Below are 26,500 nucleotides of genomic sequence, written 5' to 3'. Positions count from 1 at the left end.
AAAATATATATATATATATATATATATATATATATGCATGTGTTAGATTCAGTACTATCTAATTAATCAATCATTATAGGAATTGTTGGATATAGCTGATAGACCTAAGAAGTCCAAAATTGAGTTTAATGTAGTTTACTGCAGAAGGGGTAGAAAGAAGCTAGAACTTTTTGTGTTCTAAGTTAAACCATAACCGATAATTAGACTAAGTTTGGTGACGATTTGTCAAGCGATATAGACGCTAAGTTGTATACAAACTCAACTGAAAACATATCTTCTTAGTAGAGGTACTAACATATGTATGACTGATACTAGTTGAATAGATTATGTTTTTTTTTTCTGACTATTAAATCAACCTATATATTTTCATTCATACTTATTTATGTATTTAATCAGATTCTCCTCTATTTCCAATTAACCAGCGTTAAATCAGGGCTATTTTTGGAAATAGTCTTTCACTTGTTTTCAGTTCATAAATACAAACACCCAAGTGTGCAACATTTAAGAAAATCATACTGAAACTTGTCTGTAAAAAGATTAACTAGAATAAAAGTAAATGTAATAACCATTTACAGCGACCATCAAGCTAGAACAAATCATGGAGTTATAACATATAAAATAAACTATTATTAGTGTATCTTAGCTATACCAGCACAGTAAATAATCCTCGTAATGGTAGATACAAATAACTCGTAATAATCTGTAGGAAATGATGATGACAATGATGATTGTAATAATAATTTAATAATCTACATCTAATGAAGATTTTGCATCAGTTTATCTGGAGTTTAAACTATACTATTATTTTTATTAAATTGTACAGCTGTACTTGTTTTTAAAATGCTCCATTCCGTTTACTATATATTTCAGACTTAGTATACTATCTTTCAATTCACAACTCGGAGGGACAGTGTAGTATTTGATCTATGAGCATGATGTACTCTCAGGGATTACTTTCTCCTTTTGAATAATGGGTAGTGTAGCATCTGTTTTGTGATCATGTACCACATTCCCAAGTATTGCTTTCTCCTTGGAGGGGTAGTGAAGTATCTATTGCCATAATTCCATCCTCACTTACATTACCTCTTTTTAGGGGTGTGTAGTAAATGTTTGCTTATCATGTTACAATCTTCCCAGGCTAGCACAAACTTTAATAATGATAATAATCTGATACCTCCCCTCCCCAAGAAAAACAAACTGCATGCATATATACACATACATATGTAGTGGCCATGAAGTGTCAAGGAGAATAGAAAGACCAACAAGGGAAAGTCATTTCAGAACACCTACTGATATTGATATCATTTGTTTGATCTTGCCGCCGTTGTTGTTGTTAAGCGAGTTGGATTTCTGCCTAGAGCTCATGAAGATTGTGTCTAAGGATGGCCTGATCTGCATGAAGTTCTCATTATCCACAGCTATTCATTAACTTTCAGGATTGCAGATTTTATCCCTGATACCGAGAGCGGCAAGGCTCAGCAGTTGTATGCAAAGTTATGTTTGGTCCAAAACACACAAAGCAATGGTATAGAAGCAACGTTGCTGTTCTCAGTCCATTGCACACCTGACACAACCTTACATGTCACATGTGCAAGCAGAGATGATCAGAGGATTCTGATGCCGATTTCTTCTACATTTTTACCAGAGTCCTGTTAACTGCATAACTGTGACACTGCCATGTTGCCACAACCTCTACTACTGAGAGGAAGGGTTAGACTTTAGAAAGGTGGTATTGCTGCTGCTGCTGCTGCTGCATCATCATCATCATCATCATCATCATCGTCATCATCATCGTCATCATCATCGTCAGTAGTAGTAGTAGTTGTTTAATATTTGTTTTACATGCTGGCATATGTTGAAGTGAAATGTGCTGCAATTCCAAATGGTTGTTCAAATTGAAGAAAGAGAAAGCTGTTTCCAATTAGAACATATTTTATTATTGTTCAACCTTATAAAAGCTAATGAAGTTTTCTTGAATGGTTGGAGAAAAGGTTTACATTGACCAAATACTTGATTCTCTTGTGTTACTTGTAAGGTGAAGCAGATCAATAGTAAGTGACGCAAGAGATTATTTTCATCTATGTTTGTGGCGACACAAGTTAATTCTTTGAGGCACAAAATGATAGTGCTCCAAATCGTTTCTCTATGGATACACCATCAGGATAGATCGATAGTTGGTGGTAAGCTGGCGATAAATCAATTTTTGAAGAGAATTTCTAACTGTTTAAATGACAAGGAATTTATATTTGGCACTTTGTAGCGATCTTTTTTTGTTGTTGTATTTATTAAACTGTAGTTACCTATGAGTATGTAGATTCTGTTTGATTTAGGTACCATTTGCAAGGCTAAAACTCCACTTCGATTTAAAGGCAAGAGGTATAATTTCTGCCTTCCTAAATTCTTTTTCATCTATCCTGTGTTTCTGCGCTGATAACTACCTTACTTTAGAGAATGAAGAAGAATTGCTACCAGTTTAAATCCTTTGAAACACTTTGAGTTTTATTGTATTAGAGCTATGATATGGAGAAGTTAGGTTGGGATATTTTTCCATAATTGTTTGTACCGTCATGTCAGAAACACTATCTAGATATAGTTCAATGTCCATAATTATCAGTGATGATTATGCGTTAAAATGTCTGTTAGATGTTTTATTGATGAATTTGTTGTTTGTGCAATCAACCATGATTCCAAAATGTTTCAGAAAAGCATAACCAAGGAGATGTCTGGTAATTTCTGCAATAAGTAAAGTTCAAGTGAAATTACGTCTCAAGAAGTGAAGTGCCAAATTTAATACTGCTTGTCCTAAGCACCCAATTTTCTAGTCTTTAGCTGACACAATGGAGACATTAGCTGGGTATAAAACTATATCTTTTGCATATTTCCTTCAGATTACAGATATTGCAGCTCCGATATTCATAACAAAGTTCAATTTTGTAGCTCCTAATCGTGTAACTATTTTGCAAGCTATCACATTTTGCCAAGTTAGTTTTTACCAAGTATGGTGGGAACTGGGATGCATCTGTAATGTTTTCATTAGTAAGCGATCAATAAACCAAATAAAAGTACTTTGTACATTTATGCGCAGGATGTTTATACTAGTCTTCTTTTTTTTTTTTTTTTTTTTTTTACGTCGTTTAATGAGTGCCTCTTTCATTTAGTGGTTGGAGATTGTCTGTTTAACTGAGATGAATAAACATTTTGCTGTAGAAAAGACACAAGGGAAGCATTTTCTGATGTTCTTCAAGGTTTTATCTGTAAAGAATTTACTTGTGTTCTCTTACCAGTTATTTATTCTTAAACTTACTTTCTAACTTAAGAAATGAATGATGCAGATGAACAGACGTTGGTAACATTCATTGAGATTATCAATTTTCTGTATTATTGGCGTGTTCCATTTGCATGACTTCCAATGATTTTTGTGGATAATTACTTCTTTTTAGATTATAGTCTGATTGCAGAAAGGATTGTGAATTTTATTAAGAATTTAATGGATGGCAACTTCTTTGCAATCTGTCCTTGCGCTAATTTCTGTATTTTTATTCCCATTATACTTGCTGTCTATTAAAATATAGATTTTTTCCAAGTGTGTCTAAGTTGAGATTGATCTGTAATGCTGCCACTGGTTTAATTGAATGTGGTAGCGCCTGGATGAATTTATGTAGCATAATATTTTCTCTCACACGAATTTGGCTTACGAACAAGATGAGTTCGTTTAGCTTTATGAAAGGACATGCTGCTACAATTGAGGATGACATTAATTTTATATTTGTTGTACTGACTGATGACTGCTTCCTTTAGTTTGCTGCAATCTTCCGAGTATAGGATGGTGTTCTGTAATTTCTCAACTATATCTGTAGGAAGTGATGAAAGTATGTGATAGAATTTCTGAATTGTTTGATCTTCATTATGCTGAACTGTGCTTCCATAATTAAGCACTGTGCTAGTACGTTATATTCAGTAAATGTTGGTGTGATTATCGCTACAATCTGTACAGTCATCTGTTGAAGCTACATGTGGGAAAAAGGTGTAGGATACTTGAAATCTTTTTTGGAACAGATATGTGATATTGCAAAAATCTGGCAGATTTAGCAATCATGGCAAATACCACCTGACAACTTCTCTCTTGGCATTTATTTTGACTTTGATAGTTCTCTTCAGTTTAGGAATAGTTTGAGAGTTGTTTTGATAGACATTAGCTTTGAAATAAAGCCACTAATAAAAATCTGGTGGGTTTAGGTCCAGGATAACACCTCCTACCAATAAAGCAATCACCAAAGTGTCCCTGCAGTCATCCTAACATGTCATTTGGATATTCATTCTTTTGTGGACTGTTATTTTCATCTACATAGTTGTTATTTCATCATTTCGGCCAACTCATCATCTGACCTCCTCAGGTGATTAACCTTGATCACCCTTTGGGGCCTGCGGCACAGTGGATAGAGGCATTGAGTCTCTACAGTTCCAGATGACCATTGTATAAAGATAGCGGTTTGAATCTTACTCAAGCAGGCATGAGGATTAGTTGGCCAAAACGTGGTGAGACATCAACTATGGATAGCACTGGTGATACAGTTGCAAGACTCAATATTCCTATCCTGTTGTGGTTAATCACCTGAAGAAGGCCAAAGGATTAGTTTGCCAGAACGTGGTGAAACAACAACTATGTAGATGAGGAAAACAGTCCACAAAAGAATGAATATGCAAATAATGAAGCCTCATCCCAAAAGATTCCAAAAATGAAAATACAAGTCATTTGGAGTGTGAGTGGTTGCTCCATCCTGTTAAAACCACTGTTCGTTACTCGCAACACTTTTTCATTTATTTAAAGCTACTCAAAGCATCTTACTAACCACTAGAGAGCGCTCAGTATTGATCAACACAAAGGTGTACATTTGAAGCCTATTGTTGAACGATGATAAAAGAAAAACGGTTGGACATTTATGACTGAAACTTGATTAACAAGTCAGACATAGAAGTTTCTTTGTACAAGGTGTCGTTGAATTGCAGAAAGGATTGTGAATTTTATTAATGATTTAATGGATAGCAGCTGTAGATAGGATCAATTGTTCAATAGAACAATATTTTTTATTATACGTTATAAATTATAAAATGAAAACTATGGATATAAAACATGTATTCTTTGGTCTGTAACCTTTGACCTTCAGGTACATTTTGTTGAACTCAGAAATCTTCATTTGGAACTTGGGAATATATACAGAATTTAAAACAGAATCCTTTATTTAACCCGTTGATTTAGCTTGTTCTCGTTCCTTCAGTCATGATCGAATAGAAGTCTTGAATAACTTAATTGGATTTTTAGTATTGATTGTACCTAGGATTCGACCTCCAACCTCCAGAAGACTGTCACATAAAACTGATTATTACTTAGCATTAGTATTTATGGCACCACAGGTCCTCATGGACTGAAGAAAGTCGAAGTTTACATCGGCTGAAAATTGTGAAAATAAAATCGAAAATGAGAACAGTAGTTCAAAATAATCCAAATAATACAAATTATGGAAAAAAAAAAACAACATTTTTTTTTTTGGATAAAAAAAATTAATTGTGCTATTACTAATAGAAATAAATATCCTCTGTTGAAAATGTATTTTTTCTTTTTTTTTTCATGCTTTTCTTTCATCAGAAGCAACGTTAGTAAATGGCATTTCCACCATTATTAGTTAAAATGAAAGGATGCAAAAGATATTTTAGATATTAAAATTAAAAATGACATTTTGTTTGCTATTATTATTTTACTATATTTCATCCTTTGCACTATTTTATATAAAGTCAGCCTCTCACTTGAAAATTTAACTGTATCAGATTTACACTGAATTTGCCCATACTTATTATTAGGGCTAGGACAACAGCATATTCTTTTCATTGTTTTGACTCTCGGGTGTGTATCCGTTGATATCTTACATACTTTTATATAGAGTGATGTGGTTCTCGGTTGATTAATTGTGTCTAACTGTGTCGGATATATACTCGAGAGTCAAAACAATGAAAAGAATATGCTGTTGTCATAGCCCTAGTTATTAGACACAAATTAATGTCAATTACTTTTGAAAACCTATTTAAGCCTTAAATTTTAAACATTTTCTAGACTCAAAATCATGTAATGATTTTGATCAAAATTGGAATGAGGATTCTTAACATGAATTTAGTAGCATTATATCTTACTTCTAATCTTTATAAGGGAACAAAAAAGTGGTACAAAACTGTTCTATTCTGGGAATCAGTGTTACTCATCTTGGCACTAATATTTCTTCTGGCGATATATAAAGCATATATTCCTCGTTTGGTTCCTGCAATTTTTCACACTTAATTCCACTATTACTTATGTCAAAACGCTAAAAATGTATTTTTCTTTTTTTTTTTCTGCATGAAATGGTATTTCCAGTATTAAAATCAAAGAGGGCTAAACACATTTATGACAAAACCGGGAATAAAAATTGGAAGTGACATCTTGAAATTTTGTTTTTCATTATTATATTGCTATGTTTCAGGATTTGTACTTGTTTCTATACAATGTCAAATCCCATTAGCAAAATAATAAAATATGAAAATGCACGTGAAAATTGTCTTTCCAAATTAACCATTTTGTTTTAACAGTAATTTTACTCATTCAATTTGCTTTTAAATGTTTAAAAAGAAACATTGTATGCTGTGTTAGTGTGTTCACATATATGCCGTTCTCCAGCACCAAATGTAGTATCAATAGTACATCGCTACAACATTCAAATCAGTCACCTAGACAACAAGGTGTGGAAGCTAACAAAACTAAACAATCCAAACCGAGTAATCATTACTATTGGCAGCATAGATTGGTTTTTTATTTGTGACCTATTTATGTTAAAAGTAAATATTTAATACTAGCGGCGGGGTGAGGGTGGGCTGTTTTGCCCAATCGTAAAATACGTTTAAACATGATATTTTAATTTGTCTAGATTTCGTATATATTATTATAGAGTCATGATTTCAAAAGTAAAAAAAGAAAAGTATTTGGATGCCATCAGCTAGAATCGAAGCCGAAAGTAAAACTATAGCATTCAAAGATGGTGACGTTACCACTGTACCAATGTGACATACATATAAACTGATTAAAAATTAAAAATAAATTAAGACGAATGTACAAAATGTATAAAGATTTTTTTCAATTTTGACCCATTTTCGATCCTTTAAAAACTATTTTAACTGGCTAAAGATTATTTTAACTGGCTAAAAGAACGGTCCATAAAAAATCCAATTATTTGAGACCCCTAGCGCCGCTTTGGGACTTTTAGTTTCAGAGCAGATAGAGTTTGAAAATATGGAAACAAACAGATAGACATATAGCCTTTTATATATATATATATATATATATATATATATATATATATATATATATATATATTTAAATAAGGGAGTAGTCACCAACAATGTGTATTTTTTAACATTATTTTATTATTCCGTGTCTTGGTTTTTCACTGAGAATTATGTTTGGATCATTGTAATGACTTAAAAACATTATTACAATGATCCAAACATAATTCTCAATGAAAAACCAAGACACGGAATAATAAAATAATGTTAAAAAATACACATTGTTGGTGACTACTCCCTTATTTAAATATACATCTTTCTTTCGTTGGAATTTCTTAACCCATTTTATATATATATATATATATATATATATATATATATATATATATATATATATATATATATATATATATATATATATAAGCCTTTAAAGTTACCATAAATATTGATTCCAAACAAAGTAGCCATCTTCAATCAGAGATCAATAATGTAAATAACTGAGTAAGCAAAATGGTTTAACAAATGAAGCATTCATGGTCTCTTGTGAGTGAACAGTGAACAAGACATAAAAAATGACTAAGTTCAGAATTTGCCCCCCCCCACAAAAGACATACACAAGTTAAATATTAAATGCAAATCGTTTATAAATATGTTGAAGAACGTTATTATTTAAGCACCATATTTAAATTTGAGTTCAGCACCATACAAAACTGATAAATAAACATACACAGAAAATTTTGAACAAATATGGTAAAATAGTTCCAAAAATGGAGTGTTTTTATTAGCCCTAAAAGAATCCCTGGGGCGACAACTAAAAGATGAGGATAATAATCCGCAATAAATAAATAATATCTCAATAAGCGTTCCAATTAATTAAATAATATAGTAATATTTGTAGTTTGGTGGGAAAAGCAAACATGTTAAGATTTACATAAAAATACAACACTGTTCAATTCGAATACTTCAGCACATGCAAAATTTCCAGCAAGTGTTTCTGCTCACCTCGATGGTGGGAAGTAGTTTCTGAGTGAGATAAGACATTAAGCACATGTTGTTCTTTGCCAGAAAACAGCAAGACGAGATGAAACTGCAGAACTCAATATTCTGTTTTTAGTCTTAGCTTGCCTGCTGAGCAAACTTGCTCTATATTCTTATGTTCCTGTTAAGTAAAATTGAAGATGTTAGTATATTTTTTATGAAAGTCACAATTGTGTCCTACTTACGAATGGAATTTTTCTCACATAAATTCCAAAGACTCCTTGCTATAGTGTTTTATACTTGTAAAATATTTAATGATACAAATATCTGACAACTGTTTTGTAGAAAACTAATCCTTTTATTACTTACTGGCAAGTCGATCCGTCGTGAGTGGAGTAGGAATTCAGTTGATGAAGAATAAGTGTTTTAATTTGCATCTTACAATTGATTTCCTACTATTCTTAAACTTAGTTGAGTTTTACATAAAAAAAGGAAAGGAAACTCTAACCATCACTACAGTGCAAGCTAAATCTTAATTAAAAGGACAAATACACAAGCTAAATGTTAAATGCAAATCGTTTATCAATATGTTGAAGAACGTTATTATTTAAGCATCAAACACATTCTGTATGTGGTGAAATTTATTTATTCATTTGTTGTAACGTCATCTAATGCTAGAGCGAAAATTCAAACTTTCCAGAGATTTCAAATTTGTTTGTACCTATTTCTATATGGGAAAAATACATTATTTAACTGTAATTTATTAATAATAAATGAGAGTATGTATTAATAGTATCTACTATTATTAGACAAATTTGCTGCTGATAAAAAATATGGATTCCATCTTAATTTACATTTGATGTTGGTAACAAAGACGACAGCCATATAAAAATATTCCTTGTCAAATAAACTATTTTCTGAAAGAAATTGAATCTAATTACATTTTATCATATAGATGAACATGGTGGCACGATTCAGAAGAAGAATTCGCAATTCAGAATGGAATATTGATTTTGTTGAAGAGAACTATCGATGACTAAAATCGAAAATCCGACTGACTTCATTTTATTATAGAGATATATAAGAAATAAGCAAAATCATTAACAATGATAGTTGTGAATATCAGATTAAGAGATATGAGTAAACTGATTTCGTGCTGCTGTGATCAATAAGAACAAAGATTTTGAGTGACTTTGATAAAAACTCAAGTATTATGTTCAGAAGATTAGGCTACATCATTTCAATAGAGTGTTTGTTGTTGTGATGTCCACGAAGAGAAACAAAACCACTTGCTGATAAGATATTGGATGACTAAAACGTATCGATGTAATAAGAGGATAAATATTTCTGCCAAAGATATTGTATTGGTTACATTTTTATATTTACCATTTTAGTTTTTCTAACACATCTAAAATTCATGATTATCATAATGCTTAATCTAAGAAAGATATAAATTATTACTTCAGAAACTACCAATGTATATCATCTTTTTTCTTATATTCTTTCTAACATATAAAATTATAATGTGAAATTTTCAAAGTTAGGCATAAATTGCTTCCGTTATAAAATATCGATATGTTATTCTGCATATGCATTCCCCTTTTTGGTCCACCGACTTAGTTGGATTTGGACCTTAGAATTCAACCTTGTCCGTTCGTCTGTTCATCCATTCGTCCATTCATCCATTCGTTCCAAAGATTCTCAATGACTATTCATTATATTTTTCTGAAATTTTGCATGAAGTTACAATGAGGCAAGAGAGGAAATGTAACATTCTCGGATTTTTGATAAAAATTTTGGTTGAGTTCCCAGGGGGTCAAAAGTGGTCAAAATGGCCAAAAATAGCACTTTTCGGACATAAAATATTTTTCAACCATTAGATTTTGCTGAAAATTTCTCAAAAGCAAGACCATATTGATATACATCTGGAAACATAATATTTGACCCTGGGAAAATTCTGGTTGCACCCTTAGGGGGTCAAAAGAGATCAAAATGGCCCAAAATAGCACTTTTTGGGACATAGAATCTTTTCCGACCATTAGATTTTGCTGAAAATTACCCCAAAACAAGACCGTATAGATATACATCTGGAAACATAATATAATATCCTGGGAAAATTTTGGGTTTGTCCCCGGGGGTGGGGGGTTAAAAATCACCATTTTTACCCCAAAATTGACAAAAATAGCATATTTAAAACCATTAGACTTTGCTGAAAATTACCTCAAAGCAAGACCACATGATATTTATCTGGAAATGCAATATTTAACCTTGGAAAAATTCTGGTTTCGTCCCCAGGGGATAAAAAAGGGTAAAAAAAAATGTGGAATTTTTGAAATCAAAATGAAAAATTCTGGTTTATTTGTTTCTCTGTCTCAAGTAAAATTTTTGGGTTATGTCCCTTTGATTGTTAAGTTATCATTATTTTTTTAAATATTGTTCCTATTTACTTGCCGCCCCACGAGTGAGACACAAGGTCAGTTATTGATGTGGAGAAAGTCTAGCTCCCCAAAAAGGAGCACTCTGGATAGGAACAAAAATAAAAATTGCCTCAGTCTAGAAGAATATTATTTCTACGTTGAATCTGAACGAAAATTGTTTTTGGCACTTATGCATTATACGGACGGCGCCAATTATTAGGGGTGATAACTCCAATTTCTTCTTGAAGTAGTTACAAAACACTCACCTCTCATGTTAAATAATAGGTTTATAAATAATAATGTTAAAAAAGAGCATCATGTTTAAACTTTACATTTACCAAAAAAAAGTCATTGAATTGCTTCCTTGTCAAAATTTAATAAAACATAATTTCTTCTTGGTCAAACAACACACAAAATAAATAAAAAAATTAAATAACACCAAAATACTTGAAAACCGAAAATTATTGTTTAAAAATGTATCAAAATATAATTGTAAAAACATTTATTGAAAAATACATTTTTTGAATTAAAGCAACATTACTTGGCCTTTTGGCTAGGAACAAAATGTAGTATCTGTTCTAATACTACACATCCTCTTTTTTGTCCTCAGCCAGTGGAGGAGAACTCCTTCTAGACTGAGGCAATTTTTATTTTTTGTTCCTTTCTCCACATTAAAAACTGACCTTGTGTCTAACTCTGCCCTCGCAGAGAGGCAAGTAAATAGGAAAATTGGATTTTTTTTTCCAAACAATTTAATGGAAACTGATCGTAAGAAAATAGAAGAAAAAATAAGAGAAAAATGTAATTTTAATAAAAAGTTGTTTGAATTAAAGTAAAACTATAACAAAATATAGTTTTAATTATTTTCACTGTTGAATGAGGTTGAAAAATTGCATCCTCTATCATTCCTTCAATTAAACCCAACAAAACAAAATGGCCCTGCCCTGCCCGTATAATGCATAAGCGCCTTATATTTTGATGCAATAAATATTTTTATAATTTTATTTTGATAAAATAAATGTTATTTGGTGCTTTTGCATTTAACGACCTATGCTATTTGTTAAATAGTATATTTGTAAACTTGTATATGTTGTAAATACTATATTTACAAGTTAAATTCAAGTTTTACGATATCATTTTTGTTAAATTGTTAGGTTCCAAAACACCCTCCCCTCTCCATGTTAAATAATAGTAACATTAACGTTATTATTTCAGTGCAGGTCATTAAATGCAAAAAGTACATGCTATTTTTGTTGCATTTCACTCGTAAACACCAATTTCACCAATTTCTTCTTTTTTTTTTATTAATAATTAATTGTTTATCTCCTCGTTTTTCATAATTTTTAGATATGTTAGTATTTTCGCCATGATACTTATAATAGGTACCATTGTTTTACGTAAAATTCAATATTTCGTTTGCTTGAATAATATAGAAACACCAATTGCCTGTTTACCGCAAAAAGTGTAGCTTCTTTTTTGAATTTGGCCTTTTTTTCTTCAACATTTAGCCTTGAAAAATTATCATAGTCTGGCAACTGTGTATCTCGGCCCGTGTCATACATAAGTGCCAAACCCGCTATAACTTATTCTTTTTAAGTTATCATTTTTATCATTATTACGAACATGGTTTAAGTAGAGATAATTTGTTTGGAAGAAATGCCAAAATCATTTCATTCTAAAGAATTTATGTGACTGAAATAGGAATTAATGCGGCAAGCTTGCAAATTATTCATTTCTTTTTCATTTAATAACAAAAATTATCAGCATTACTCTGTTTTCTAAAGTTTTCGAATTTATTTCTTTTTCATTTGAAGAAAATTTCTATAAATTTGATGCATTCCAATTCGATAAATTGTTTTAAATTTTTTGGAGGTGAGGATTGGTATTAATTTTGATTGTTTGGACTATCGCTCTCATCTTGGTAGTTGTTCTCACAATAGAATCTTATTCAAGCCTTAAATTTTGCTGAAAATTACCCAAAAGCAAGACCATGTGAAAACGTAATATTTTATCCTGGGAAAATTGTAGGGTTTGAGCCCCAGGGTGTTTTAGAGGTAAAAGACAACCCTTTTGAGGCTAATTTTTATTTTTCTCCAAAAATTCATACTTATCTCTGAATAGAGGTTTTGAATGGTACTGAATGCAAATTAATGCACCGTTTGTCATGGCTATTTTACCCTGATGTTCTACATCTGGCCAGTGGTTTAAATAGGGAAAATAGCCAAAATCAGTTGGGGGACCATATAGCTTTTGGCTTGTTTAGAATATGATCATGGTTGTTAACAATAAAAACATTTTAGTTCGATTTAGTTTCTTTGCTTATATACTTTATCTTGCTCGGAATATTTTATGAAATCTTTCATGTGAAGTTATGCGATGTAAAAAAAAAATAATTCCTGCTATGTTATCTTATAAATGCTTAAGAACTGCTTCAATAATGCAGAAATGTATTTTTCTAGCTTATGATAATCAAGAAAAAATACATAAAAATAGAATATTTCCTTCATACAAAACAAAACAAAACGGAAATTATGAACGTGTTTACACGTTTATAATTTCCGTTTTGTTTTGTTTTCACAATTACTTTACCGACAAATACTCAGAACTATAACCACACACTTATATAACAAAACATTACAGATTTACGTGTAATTTTGAGGGGGCATAATATAGGCACAAATCTAAAGAGACATAATATAGGCACAAATTTAAAGAGACATAATATTGTCACAAATTTAAAGGGGCATAATATAGGCACGATTTTCCATTTAAAATTCGGATATTTCAGATTTGCATTAAATTTTATCTCCACTGGTTACACACTAAGCAAAATTTCCTGAATTTCAATTCTTTTTAAAACATCCTTAAGTTTAAACCTTAAATTTTGAACTGTAATATTATATCTTGCTTTTAATCTTTGTAAGGGAACAGAGAAATGGTGCAAAACTTTTATTATATAGTTCATTATTATTATGATTATTCTTTTCTTGTTGTTGTTAGTTGTTATTGTTGTTATTAAAAGTGCATGTTAGAGTCTTAGAGAGTCTTATTAAGAGTTTGCTGTTGTGTCTTAGAGAGAGAGATGTTGTAAGTAAGAGAGATTGTTCGTGTTATGACGATTCATATGTATAAAATGTTCATACTTAGAAGTGTAATAGAAGCTCTTAGAGTGAGGAAACAGTGTTCAGACAGTCTTAGTGTTCATATTGTAGATATGAGATGTTGAGACATTGTGTATGTAAAGACATTTTAAAACACATGATATACAAGACATATAATGACAATTTTCACTTTACCTTTTGGTAGAATTACAACACAAAGACGACGTTTATAAAAACACATGATGGGTTTATTTCTTCTCCCGACTGGTCGTGGTCTTCTGAGTCAAGAATTCAAAGCTTCACATTCTAAGTTTCAATCGTGACCGTCTCGCTTCTAGACGTTCGAATGTCCATGTCTGGACTGTCGTCTGTCGTCCTCAAACTCCCTCTGACTCTCTCTCTCTCTCTCTCTCTCTCTCTCTGTCTCTCTCTCTCCGTTTCTCCTTGCTTAACTCTAAAGTTTCTAACTATATCGAGAACTTTCCATTTTCCATGACGTCATACACATGTCTTCTTTCACGTATTCTGGAAATGCGTGTCCAAAACTTTTTCCTTTGTTTACAAAAGGAATTTTAACCTATATTCCCAGTAACCTATATTTCCAATATGTTAAAAACATGTTTATTAAATTATCTTGTAGTTGCATTCTTTCAATTGAATTTTCATAACAGAATTGACAATGCACATTCTTTTCTTAAAACTATTTTATCTCTAAGCTTAACAATGGTTTGTTTTACATTCCATTTGCTAATTCTCTATAATAATCTATTTCTAAACCTAAATTACGAGGTTCGAATTTCGTCTATGCTATTTCATTTTCATTTTAACTAAATCTCTCTTTTTTATACTTACATGAAAAGGGGAGAGCCCTTATCATGTAACACTTTTCTGTTTGGTAGAATTAACTTTTTCTGTCTGCGCCAGAGTATTCTAGTTTTACAACATTAATATTTATCCAATATATTGAATGATAACATAGAAAAAATAAAAAGTATAGTAATAAAATGTATGAAAGTTTTATTATAAAACTAATTAAAAATTGTTTAGATTTTCTATTCAGTGGACGATGTTTTTAATGGAGAGTGTGAGAAGTAAGGTAAACGACGTTGTACAAGTAGCAATGATAGAACATAAACTGAGATTTACAGATTTTTATTTTAAGTATTTGATAAAGACTGATCTAATTTTTTTGGTGTTTGTGGTTCTATTAGTTCAATAGATGTCGATATACGTTCAGCTATGGCGTTTTTTTTTTAATGTTCTAGAGAAGTTTTGTTAGTATTTCGTTCCTGATATTCTGCTCCGTAAGATATGGTTTGAAGACTCATTAGTGGGGCAGGTTATCTCAATATTCCATAAGAATCTTTCACTTAGTGATACAAGCACCAAGTGAAAGATTGTTTCAGCAATCTGCCCCACTACATTGGTTCCTTTAGCATTTAGTTGTGTCAACGCTCTGATATTAGCTAGAAGTGTCTCTTAGCAATTTCAATTTTTATCTAAATCTTCTCAGACTTATTTCGATAAATTGTTCAGGAAACATTATGATTATTTTACTTTTTAATTGTGAGCTGGTCATGTTACCTGATTTTGCAGAAGTTGTTATAAGCAATAGTTCTAAATACATCGTGCTTACTTTTTCCGGTGACTGATGTTTGTTAGAAGGAAAGGAAGAAAAGAAAAGGAAAGTGTGAAGCTCAACGAATTGAGAAGGAAAGACATTGGTTTAACATGCCCGTAACATATCTTAACCTTCCGCATCTTACCAAACATGCTACATACTCACATTTCTAGTACAGGGTGTTTGGAAAAATCGATTATATAATTTTGGAATTATGTTTTATACGTATATATAGGTTTGGAAACGTTTGGTTTTTTGAGTTATAAGCTATTGAAATAAATACTAATTAACATTCATTATTGTAAACATCTAACAGGTACAATGTTTTTGATAGTGTACTGTTATTTCTACATATGTGATAGATAAAAACTGTCCCTGTGATAGAAATACAGGTAAAATAAGCTTGAGCCTGGTGTTGTCACATATACCAATAAAACTATGAAGAATTGGCACCAAACAAATATAGAAACAGTGGGGTCTGAAAGAAAGATCTGGATGCAATGAGCGTCCTAAGCTCCTTTGATAACCAACATGAGAGACCCGGTTAGCATCCTGCAAATGTTGGCCATTCTTATTTCAGATAACAGAATACAATAGAGCAAATACAGGTAAATGAATATGATCAGCACAAATGATAGACTACACAATGGAGGAACCGAATCACAAAGGAAATTAGACCAGCAATCGAAGGCTATTACAATAGCAACCCCCATACAAAGAAACTCTGCTATGCATATAGAATATTATCCTAAAGTTATGTCATCAATTTTGCAAACGTTCTGTATATATATATATATATATATATATATATATATATATATATATATATATATATATATATATATATATATATATACACACTGCTGATCAAAAATTTAAGACCACTTAAAAATCTTTAAAAATAACAACTTTTTTTTAAGGATAGATTTTAAACTCTCCCGTCTAAAGGTTACCAATACTACAATCTAAAAGATTATGGAAACAAAAAGCTACATTCCCAAGATTTATTTATAAATTTACATTTTGATTAAATTAGGCTTTTTACACATGATCAAAATTATAAGACCAGAGACAAAAATGCTATTAAATTGTACACAAAGTATATGAAAAGTGTATTTGGGGCATGCTAGAAATAAAGGTTTCCATTAAGGTGCGGGGATCCTGCTTTAGTTTCTGAAGATAGCTTCACGAAGTTCATTTTTTGTTGAATATTGTTTACCGTTTCGATAAACCTCTCTTATCATCCATCCCCAAACATTTTCAATTGGGTTCAAGTCCGGTGAGCATGCAGGATGTCCCAAGAGATGGACTCCATTTTCTTGTAGAAAGCTCAAGGTCCGTCTCGCAGTACGGATTGCAGCATTATCCTGTTGGAATAACCATCCATCCCCACAAAAACGATGACCCTCCAGCATAAAAAATGCTTTTTGTAGCATGCTAACATAACCAGCTGCTGTCTGACGACCCTGCACCACCTGGAGCTCCATCGTCCCTCTGTAAGAAAAGGCACCCCATACTATTACGGACCCTCCACCACTATGATGTGTGGAAAAAATTTCAAGGGGCATGTTTTTGGCATGCCAATATCGCTGGAAGCCATCAAGACCATATAAATTGAATTTTTTCTTATCAGAAAACAGGACTTTCTTCCACTTCTCAATGTCCTAGGTTTGGTATTCATAACCAAATCTTAAGCGGTCCACTTTGTAACGTGGAAGTAATTGAGGAATTTGCTTACACTTTTTATTTACCATGCCTTTTTGTTATAAGTGTTGTCTGATAGTTATTGGACTGCAATCAGCATTCTCCTACTCCATGCAGGAGAAATTTATTTTGGGTGGGCCTACCAAAGAATTTTGCTTTTCCATACTTCTCAGAGTTCTTTAGAAAGTTGCAAATAACAGTTTTACTGCGATTTACCTTAGCTGCTATCGCTCGCTGTGACAAACCTTGATTATGGAATCCTAGAATTCGAGAGCGCTCAACTTCGGTTAGTTTTCTTGCTTTAGGCATGGTAACACCTTTACACAGTGATTGCTAATCTCTAATTGAACTAAAAACATTAGAATTACCATAAATCTAACAATTTATACCATTGGTCTTATAATTTTGATCATGTGTAAAAAGCCTAATTTAATAAAAATGAAAATTTTAAAATAAAATTTTTGGAATGTACCTTTTTGTTTCCATAACCTTTTAGATTGTAGTATTAGTAACCATAAGTCGGAAGAGTTTAAAATCTATCCTTAAAAAAATAATTTCTTTTTAAAGATTTTTAAATTTTTGATCAGCAGTGTATATATATATATATATATATATATATATATATATATATATATATATATATATATATATATACTAGCAGAAGTACCCGTCGTTGACTGGGTTCAAAAAAGCCTACAGAAAATGGACTGTGATTGATGAAAGTATGATAGGTTATGAAAAGGAGGGGCTTGTAAAGAGATAGGTTTTGATACTCAAAAATTTTACCCTGAGCAAAATATGGTGAAAGTAAAGATAATTTTTGCGAAAATATATTTTTTTATATCAACTTTGTTTCCATTCGTAGCCAAGAGTGACTAACAAAATGATGTTTCCGTACAAAGAGAAAATGTTATATATATAATAATATAAATATACAAGAAATAAATGTTACCATAGTCAATAAAAGTTACTTTTATGGTAAAAAAGTTCATTGTTTTGTATTTTTAAGTAGTTTGTAAAAACATTTTTTTTTTAATTCACGAACCGGTTTTAAAAAAAATCAAAATGGCAGTGACTTTGAAATGGAAAGCCCCGTTTTCAATTTAAAGGAGGGGCACCTGAGCATTCTGTGTTAACAATTTAAGAGATTTCCGTCAACGTAAGGAATATTTATAAGCATATTTTAATATTTACCGTTATTTTGTGCTTGAGGAATATTCGATTATGTCATGTGTAGTTTATATAAAAATTCGTTTAAGTAGTTATCGCCTCAAATGTCATTTTAATTTCGTTTCGCTGAAATTATTTCAAGTAAAGAACATTAAAAACTACTTTAAAACAACAAAAAAACATGAACTGAACTTTTATTGACTATGGTAACATTTATTTCTTGTATATTTATTTTTTCGGGTAGTCGTTTGTTGGCTTTTTTGCTAAACACTCTTACTAAATAATATCAACGAAATATCGAAAAACAAGGAAACAAAAATAGTTTTGAAAAAAAGTGAAGCTTTACTTACTTTAGTAAAATAGTCCGAAACAGCAAAATGGGATATTAAAAAAGTAAACACGTAATTACTTTAGTTTTTTAAAGCAAAGAATCGATATAAATATAAATAAGAAGAAAATGGCACCCTTTTCAAGCAGAGCAGCTTCGTTTCAGTTTTACAGTATTGAACAGTGTAGTATTGCGCCATCGGATTCAGTGTTGTACTATTGTAATGTAAAGAACACACAGAGAGGGTTGTAATCAACTGAATTCCTTCTAGTACACTGACAAAAAAAAAGCTTAAACATATATATAAATAAAAAAAAAGGTTATGTGAATGTTTTTAAAAAGACACGTAATCACGTGAGCAGGATTTTTTCCTTTTTTTGACACGATAACAAGTAACGTTCTTATTTTTTATTAATCATCTATTTTTGAAAGAGTGCCACGTGCAAGTGAAGAAGGAAAAAAACAGAGTTATGCAAAATTTCTGTCGAGAATTTTCTAAAGTTCCGTCTTTTGGGGGAGGGCTTTCACTTTAATAAGAACATGAATTTATGAAGTGAATTTATTCGATACAAAAAATAAATAAAAGCTAACGTAAATAAAGATTAAAGTCAAGGTGTTATTGTGAACCCTCACCCCTTTTAAAAAGCCTTTTTAAACTTTGTGACATATTTACATTCTATGGAGGTAAGGCGCAAACGAACACTCAATAATTTTATCATACCATATTTCTTCAAACTGAAACATAATTATCAAAGTTATGCAAATAGATATGAAAAGTCTTTGTTAAAGTTTGTTCTATATTTCCATTGAGTACAGGCGCGAATGCAGACCCCACAATTTTTATGAACCACCGTTCTGCCAGATCAAACATACCCATTCCTGATCTTCGATACATTTTCTATTATTATATGTAATCAGTTTTTTAAAATAGTCAACCATATAGAAGCCTATTCGTGACCAGCCACACACACACACACACAACGTTCAGCTTTATATTATACATACATATATATATATATATATATATATATATATATATATATATATATATATATATATATATATATATGGGGGGTCGTATATATTCTACATACAAGGGGACATCAATATGTTTGCTGCTTGGCAGAGCAATAAGTTGAATTTTATTTTAGTCAACAATGATTAATATTTACTGCTGAATAAATTGCAACCATTAAAAAAATTATTTGGAAACTAACTCTTTATTGCATCATTTTGTTATGGACTTACTGGTTAACACAGCCATGGCAGAAGTAGACACCTCATAAAAAATAATTTTCACATGTTTAAAGTTTGAAATATTGATCGTCATTTTCTTTATGACGTGCCACCTGCACTGGATTTCTCCTTCCACCATACACAGTCAAAAGCTTGATCAGAATGAAATCTGTCCATCTTGAGATTTTATTATAACCTTAGTTTTGGCCATCCTCTCAGCCTTTATCCAGGAGTTCCTGTCCTGAATCTCATTTTTGTGATGATGTTATCATTTGTGTACATTACATGTTCATAATAGCAAAAATACTTTTCCCTCATTTTGTCTCAAATCGGAATAACTTTGGACATAGTTGAGCCTAGTCAGACCGGAAGTCTAATGCAACATCTTTCTCTTTTTGCTTTTTTGCTTCCTTCATTGATGGCTAACACAAAGAGCAATACACTGCAGAAGTATAAGGTTAAAACATTAATATCCTATATTAATTGGCATGTTTTGTTCGAGATAAAACATTAGAATTGTTAGAGTTTCAAAAGAAGTATATTAAAGGTCCATCTGAAGTTGGACTTAATCAGTGTCAAATTGCTGCAAACTTTGAGGTTCTATTTTCTACTGTTAACTGAGAGATTGTCCAAATCATAAGAGTGGAAAAATAACATTGGCCAACACATTTTTTGGTGGCCAAGGTTTCTAAGCTGATTTAGACTAATTTGGGGGCGCTGATTCCGAAAATCATGTTAATTATTTCTCATCAGGTCAAACTGTTGAGATATTTGCTATTTTGTACCCTTTTTTTACCTCAAAATTAGGTGTTCTATCTCCCTGTTTTGAACCCATTATCTCCCTTTAAGTTACTCTTAACTAAAAAGTTATTTTCTTCCTAATTTCCTCTTCCAGTTGGTCTATATGTCCTTTTTGCAACCACTGGTGACACAGCATGCCTCTTTCTTTTTTATCCGCTCACATCTCCAGCATCAACCGTATGTTTTACTCATTTCTTCTTCTGGACAATTTGTTTACTTTGTCAAGCAACCTGATATTTCATGTTCCATTTCTTTACAAACTTATTCAGTCTTCCAATTTCTTTGACGCCATCATTTTCCTACCCTCGTTTGTTGTTATTGTCTTTACTTTCTCATATCAGTTATTTTTTCTCTTTCAGTTTTTACCTTTTCTCTTTAAATAAAAATAATTGTTGATTATGTATTAGTCTTTTTTAGAATAGTTTATATCTGACTGTGAAGCATAGGTGCTTGCGACAACAGTAAATTAGGCATGTTTCTATATACATTTTAGCCTCATAAGTACAAGAGGAGGTTGTTATTGTGATGTATGTTAATTGATCACAAACCTTAAAGTAATAGTCAACTTTCCTATACAATGAGATCTGTAGTTGGTAAGAAGTGAACACGGAGTAGTAAATAGACCTACTGAAACATCTTAGGCACCATGGCAGTTTTTTTTTGTTTTTGACCAGTGTAATGTGACTCAATGAAAAGGTAGAAAAGGTATAGGGGAAGTAACGGAGTGGATGGTGGCAGATGACAGAACGAAAACAGACAAGGTGACAGTCGTGACCTCCAATGTTTTGCCTTTTATTTACCCAATAAAAATATGTTGGTAACTGATTATCATGTAGATTTCAATTCTAAATGTAAAATAACAACACAATCAATGGGAAAAATGATACTTAATGATATTAAGTTTATTGAAGATAAAATAGTATGGATATGACTTTAAAGTTATAACCTTTTCACGTGGCATAGGTGAGTCCTTCAGTTAATATGTTAATATAATGCCTCGTTCGTTTGTCTATTTTGCATCGTTAACAGACATAATACCTATTGTAAATGATTGCAGACAGTCGTTTCATACTATTCATTGTAGACAATCACTGTGAAGTGTTTCTGAATTTTTGAGATAAGATTTGATTATTCATACTATTTGAATACTTTAGCTTACTGTTCTCATCTTGAGTGTTATTTTCACAACGTTTCAGTCTATATAAACCTTCTTCAAACTCGAGAATCTTTCTGTTGAACTCGGGAATCTGCACAGAATTTCGAATGGACCTCTTTTAGTTAATCCTTGGGGGTAGCATGTTCTCATTCCATCAGCCTTGATTGGGTAGAAATCCTAAGTAATTCACAATTGTATTTTGAATGATTGAACCATCATCCCCCTAGAAGAATGTAACTTACAACTGTACTTGGTAAAATTAAGTCAGAGCTAACAGAACAAGAACATGATAGCCCTGTTCCATTCGAAATTCCGTGAAGAATTCAGAGTTAGACAAGATACACCTGAAGAAAATCGGAAGTTACATCAACCAAAACGTTATGAAAATAGCATTCAAGATGAGAACAGTAGTCCAAAAATCCAAATAATATGCATTGTGAAGTGGTATCATCAATTGTCGATGATCATTGTAATAGTGGGTGATCATTATAAATCGTTCATTGTGAATGACTGTTGCAAACTCCGAACCATATTTCTTATAAAATCTTTTATTTCGCCATTAGTAACGTTTATTCCTTTTCGAAAGCAACTTCAACTGAAGAAATCTTTAAAAGAATACAAATATATAAAATGTTGTACATTTAAATGAACAATTATGAAATATGACCCTTTCTTGTCATAAGAAATATAAAATAACCAAGAAAATAACTGTTTCAATTATTAAAATTTCTACTTCTATTTTTTTTAAGAAACGGCTTAATTGTTTTAATGGCATAATAAACTAATGGTTCAGTTTTCTGTGAAAATGTCAAGTAAGCAGAAAGCCAATTAAGTTAAGCATGTTGGGAGGTAGAACCATAATTGGAGAGAAACGAATAATCTATGCATAAGATATTAGCCAGTCATTTATTGAAACTCGAGGAGGGAGATCAATTCAAACTTATATCTGAATCCAAGCAAAGACAATTAAATGGAAATGGATGTGAAACTTAAAAATTAAGATAATGACAAGAAATTATCATTATTAACAAAATCTTTTGTCATAGGATCGTGATCGACCTAAACGAGTTGCCCATTATCCCCTTCTTTGGGCCATAATAAGATTATGTAAAGAAATAAGAAGAGAGATTATGTAAAGAAATAATAAGATAAATTGTGTAAAGAAATAATAAGATAAATTATGTAAAGAAATAATAAGATAAATTGTGTAAAGAAATAAGAAAAAAACTAACAAAAATAATTGGCCTAATTTTAGTGCAGATAAATGTGTATATATTAGTTTCTTTCTCTCCATTTCCCTCTCTTCCTCTTTCTTTCTCTCTTTCCCCTTCTTCTCTTTCTCTTTGCCTTCCCCTTCTCTTTCTCTCTCTCTCCCTTCTTTCTTTCTCTTTTCCCTCCCTTCTTTCTCATTTAAGCTATTCACACTGCATTAAATGAAATGTCTTTTTTTATGACTAGTTTTTCTATAAACTTTTCTTAGTTCAATTTTTTTGATTTATGCTGTTTTACTAAAATATTTAAATACCATAAATTTAATCACTTTTATTTAATTTATTTGTTTTGCTTACTCTGCTTGGTATGTTCTGTACTAAGCAATGAGCAATGTCCTATTTGGATTTCTTCCGTTAAACAAAACATAAAGTGAAACATTTGGAACATTTTCGATACAATAGCTATAAAAAGTAAAATCTACTTAGAAATCGATAAAGACTGCTATTTCTTCACTGTGCACATGCTAAATTCAAGCCTCACATTTCACTATTCTTGCTAACATCAATGTTTGCTTCATATTATCCATTGTTTATTTTTAGTCTGATAATTAGAAGGCGAGGTGGGTATGAGACTGATGGAGGCTATTTGCAAGGAGGTGCCTGCATGTCTAAATGTGCACATGCATAACTGACTGCCAAAATGGGAATTTAATAGCATGAAATTGAAATTATATGACGTGTGCATGTGTATTTATGTATTATGTACTTTTTCATGTGTGTATTATTCTAGTTTTCTCTTTATCTAAAAGCAGGTTAACACTTGTGTACTTGTATTTGCCTTCTGATGCAAATAGATATGAACTGTTAATTTTCACTTTTTTTTTTACAACTACACAAGCTAGAAGTTGTGCTCCATACAGACTTACTCCTGCTACTTAACTGTTCTTTCTTTATTAGTAATACTAGATATGATTAACGTATCAAACGTTGCTCAATTAGGTTTTTAATAATGTGCTTTGAAAACATTAAACAGGATGATTTTCAGAAAATGTCCTTTATATAGTGAGGAACATATAGAAATGATCCTTTATCTTATATATATAAGTTTTTCCTTGCGATTTCTATGACTTTCATAGCGTTGTTTAAAGTTACATACTTAAAATTGCTCAGTTTTTTTGGCAAATATTGGTCTGCATTCTTAAAAACAAAAATTTTATTTTCAATCGATTTCATCGAATTTCACATAAAATCCGATCAAAAGTTTTGTTCGGATTACTAATATCGCAGAGAAGATGGGAGCTAATCTTCCCTCAATTGGAAATTGTCTTCCTGTAACTAATAAGAACTATAGAATAAATTTAATTACAGTCAATTTTTCAAAATTCACCATCTCCTCCTTTTTTGATAAACGATTTCCCTTAATTGAACTTTATTTAACCTACTTACCCCATAGCATCTTTTTTGACTATAGCTTTCTAAGTAAATGGTCATTATCTGCATAATAATACTCTAAGATATTTCATATTCATACATACATTATGACCTTTAACATATATTTAAAAAATGAAACTATCAATATCAAGAGGCGGGGCAAGATCAGCAAATGTACCCTCCTCCTGCAGGACAACGCTCCGGTCCACAACTCGCATGTCACCAGATCAGAAGCATGGCGATTAATCTGATGTCGTTAAGATAAAATAAACTCTGATTTTACCCATTTTAAAATGAATTGTTCCAAAATTAAACTATACCATTCTAACCACTAAAACAGTACAATCTATATACTAATATGATAGCGTGTGCGTTTTTTGTGCCATGCTTACATCAATCGTTTAATTGTTATGACCTTCCATTGCTTGTAATAAAAAATTCTTCATAAGTTTTGGTTTCGGTATCGTTTATAACTGATAGCCCTCAAGTTATCTATATTTTTTTATGAATAATTTTATCAAGAATTCTTCATAAGTTTTGGCTTAGGTTTCGATTATAACTCAAGTTATATATATATATATATATATATATATATATATATATATATATATATATATAACTTGAGTTATATATATTTCGATTATAGCTGAAGGAACTCAAGTTATATATATATATATATATATATATATATATATATATATATATATATATTCTTCAGAAGTTTTGGTTTCACTTTCGATTCAAGCCGATGCACCCGAGTCATATGGATGTATTTTTGTTTTTGAAATCACAACTTTATAATATATAGGAATCGATAGAAAATTGACTCTATAATAATATATATGAAATCTACATAAATTAAAATATCATATTTAAGCGTATTTTATGATTGGGCTAAGCCTGACTAAGCTGGGCGTCCCTGCTAGCTTAGATAAGTTCTTTTGCAATTTTAACAAAAGAGCTACAACAATATCAGGATGTCTCCATTTACGGTGAACATTCACAGAATGCCAACATCAATACATTACATATAAAAGAGTCTGCTATGGAATTTCCACAGGTCCCGCTAGTTTTAAATAAATACAATTTCAAAACTGACATTCGTGTTTTTTATTTGAAGAATATTTAGTTGACAGTTTTTAATGCTAAGATAGAATATTGTTTTTAAAAATAATTAACTTGGAACAATTTTAAAGAAAGACAGAAGAAACATATTCGTTTTATTTATTTAAAGAATATTTATTGACAATGTAAATTATTTTTACTGAAGAATGAGCCATTTTATTGTTAATAATATTACCCCTGACAGACATTTATTATTTCAAAAGGAATATTGTTATTAACAGTAACTTGCACGGATTCATGTAGAAAGCACATTAGAATTTCCACCATTTCTGCTAATTTATTTAGTAATAGTCTTAATGAAGATGATAAAATTGAACATTTTTTTATATCATTTGTGCTTGATAAACGCATTAACATTTTTACCACGAGAAAGGTTATACGTTAAAGAAAATCTTTCAGATGGTTGCCTTGAAATGCTCCTGAATCATGAAAGTACATAGTGTAGATAAAGTTATCAACCTATGAAAGTCGTACAATGCAAAAACACAAAAAGAGAAAGACGTACGAGGGGTGTGCAATAAGTAATGCCCCTAACCACTTCCCATAGCAGTAGAGCAACGAAACTTGGCGTGGTTATTAGTCTTTCTCTACATAGGAACCTCCCAGAGTTATGCATTTCTCCCATCGTTTGATGCAGCTCTGGAGACCGTTTTTGTAGAACACCCCAGGTTGGTCCTCCAACCACGATGTGACTTCAGAAATCAAGGCTGCATCATCTAAGAAACGCTTTCCTTTCAAAAACAACTTCATGGCTGGGAAGAGGTGAAAGTCAGAGCGTGCAAGGTCAGGAGAGTAGGCAGGATGGGGAAGGATTTCATAACCACATGCCCATGCTTCTGATCTGGCGACATGCGAGTTGTGGACAGGAGCATTGTCCTGCAGGAGGAGGGTACCTTTGCTGATCTTGCCCCCCCCT

General features: G+C 31.4%; 1 protein-coding gene across 8 annotated transcripts in view; it reads left to right on the top strand.

Moving 5' to 3' along the window:
• LOC145277799 (adiponectin receptor protein 1-like) overlaps window positions 1–26,500 on the top strand; it is a 315,074-nt gene that overhangs the window by 43,495 nt on the left and 245,079 nt on the right. The window contains exon 1 of one of the 8 annotated variants that reach the window (XM_080129630.1): window positions 20,817–20,838. The exons of the other annotated variants lie outside the window; for them this stretch is intronic. The gene's annotated coding sequence lies outside the window, so the exon portion shown is untranslated. Of the gene's footprint in view, window positions 1–20,816; window positions 20,839–26,500 lie in introns of those variants that run through there. 8 annotated transcript variants of the gene reach the window in all.

This window comes from Euprymna scolopes, chromosome 6 (assembly GCF_053919585.1).
Source record: "Euprymna scolopes isolate OS-2025 chromosome 6, ASM5391958v1, whole genome shotgun sequence".
Classification (NCBI taxonomy): Eukaryota; Metazoa; Mollusca; class Cephalopoda; order Sepiida; family Sepiolidae; genus Euprymna; species Euprymna scolopes.
Note: the sequence above shows the minus strand (reverse complement) of the source record. Positions and strands in the feature narration are given on the sequence as shown.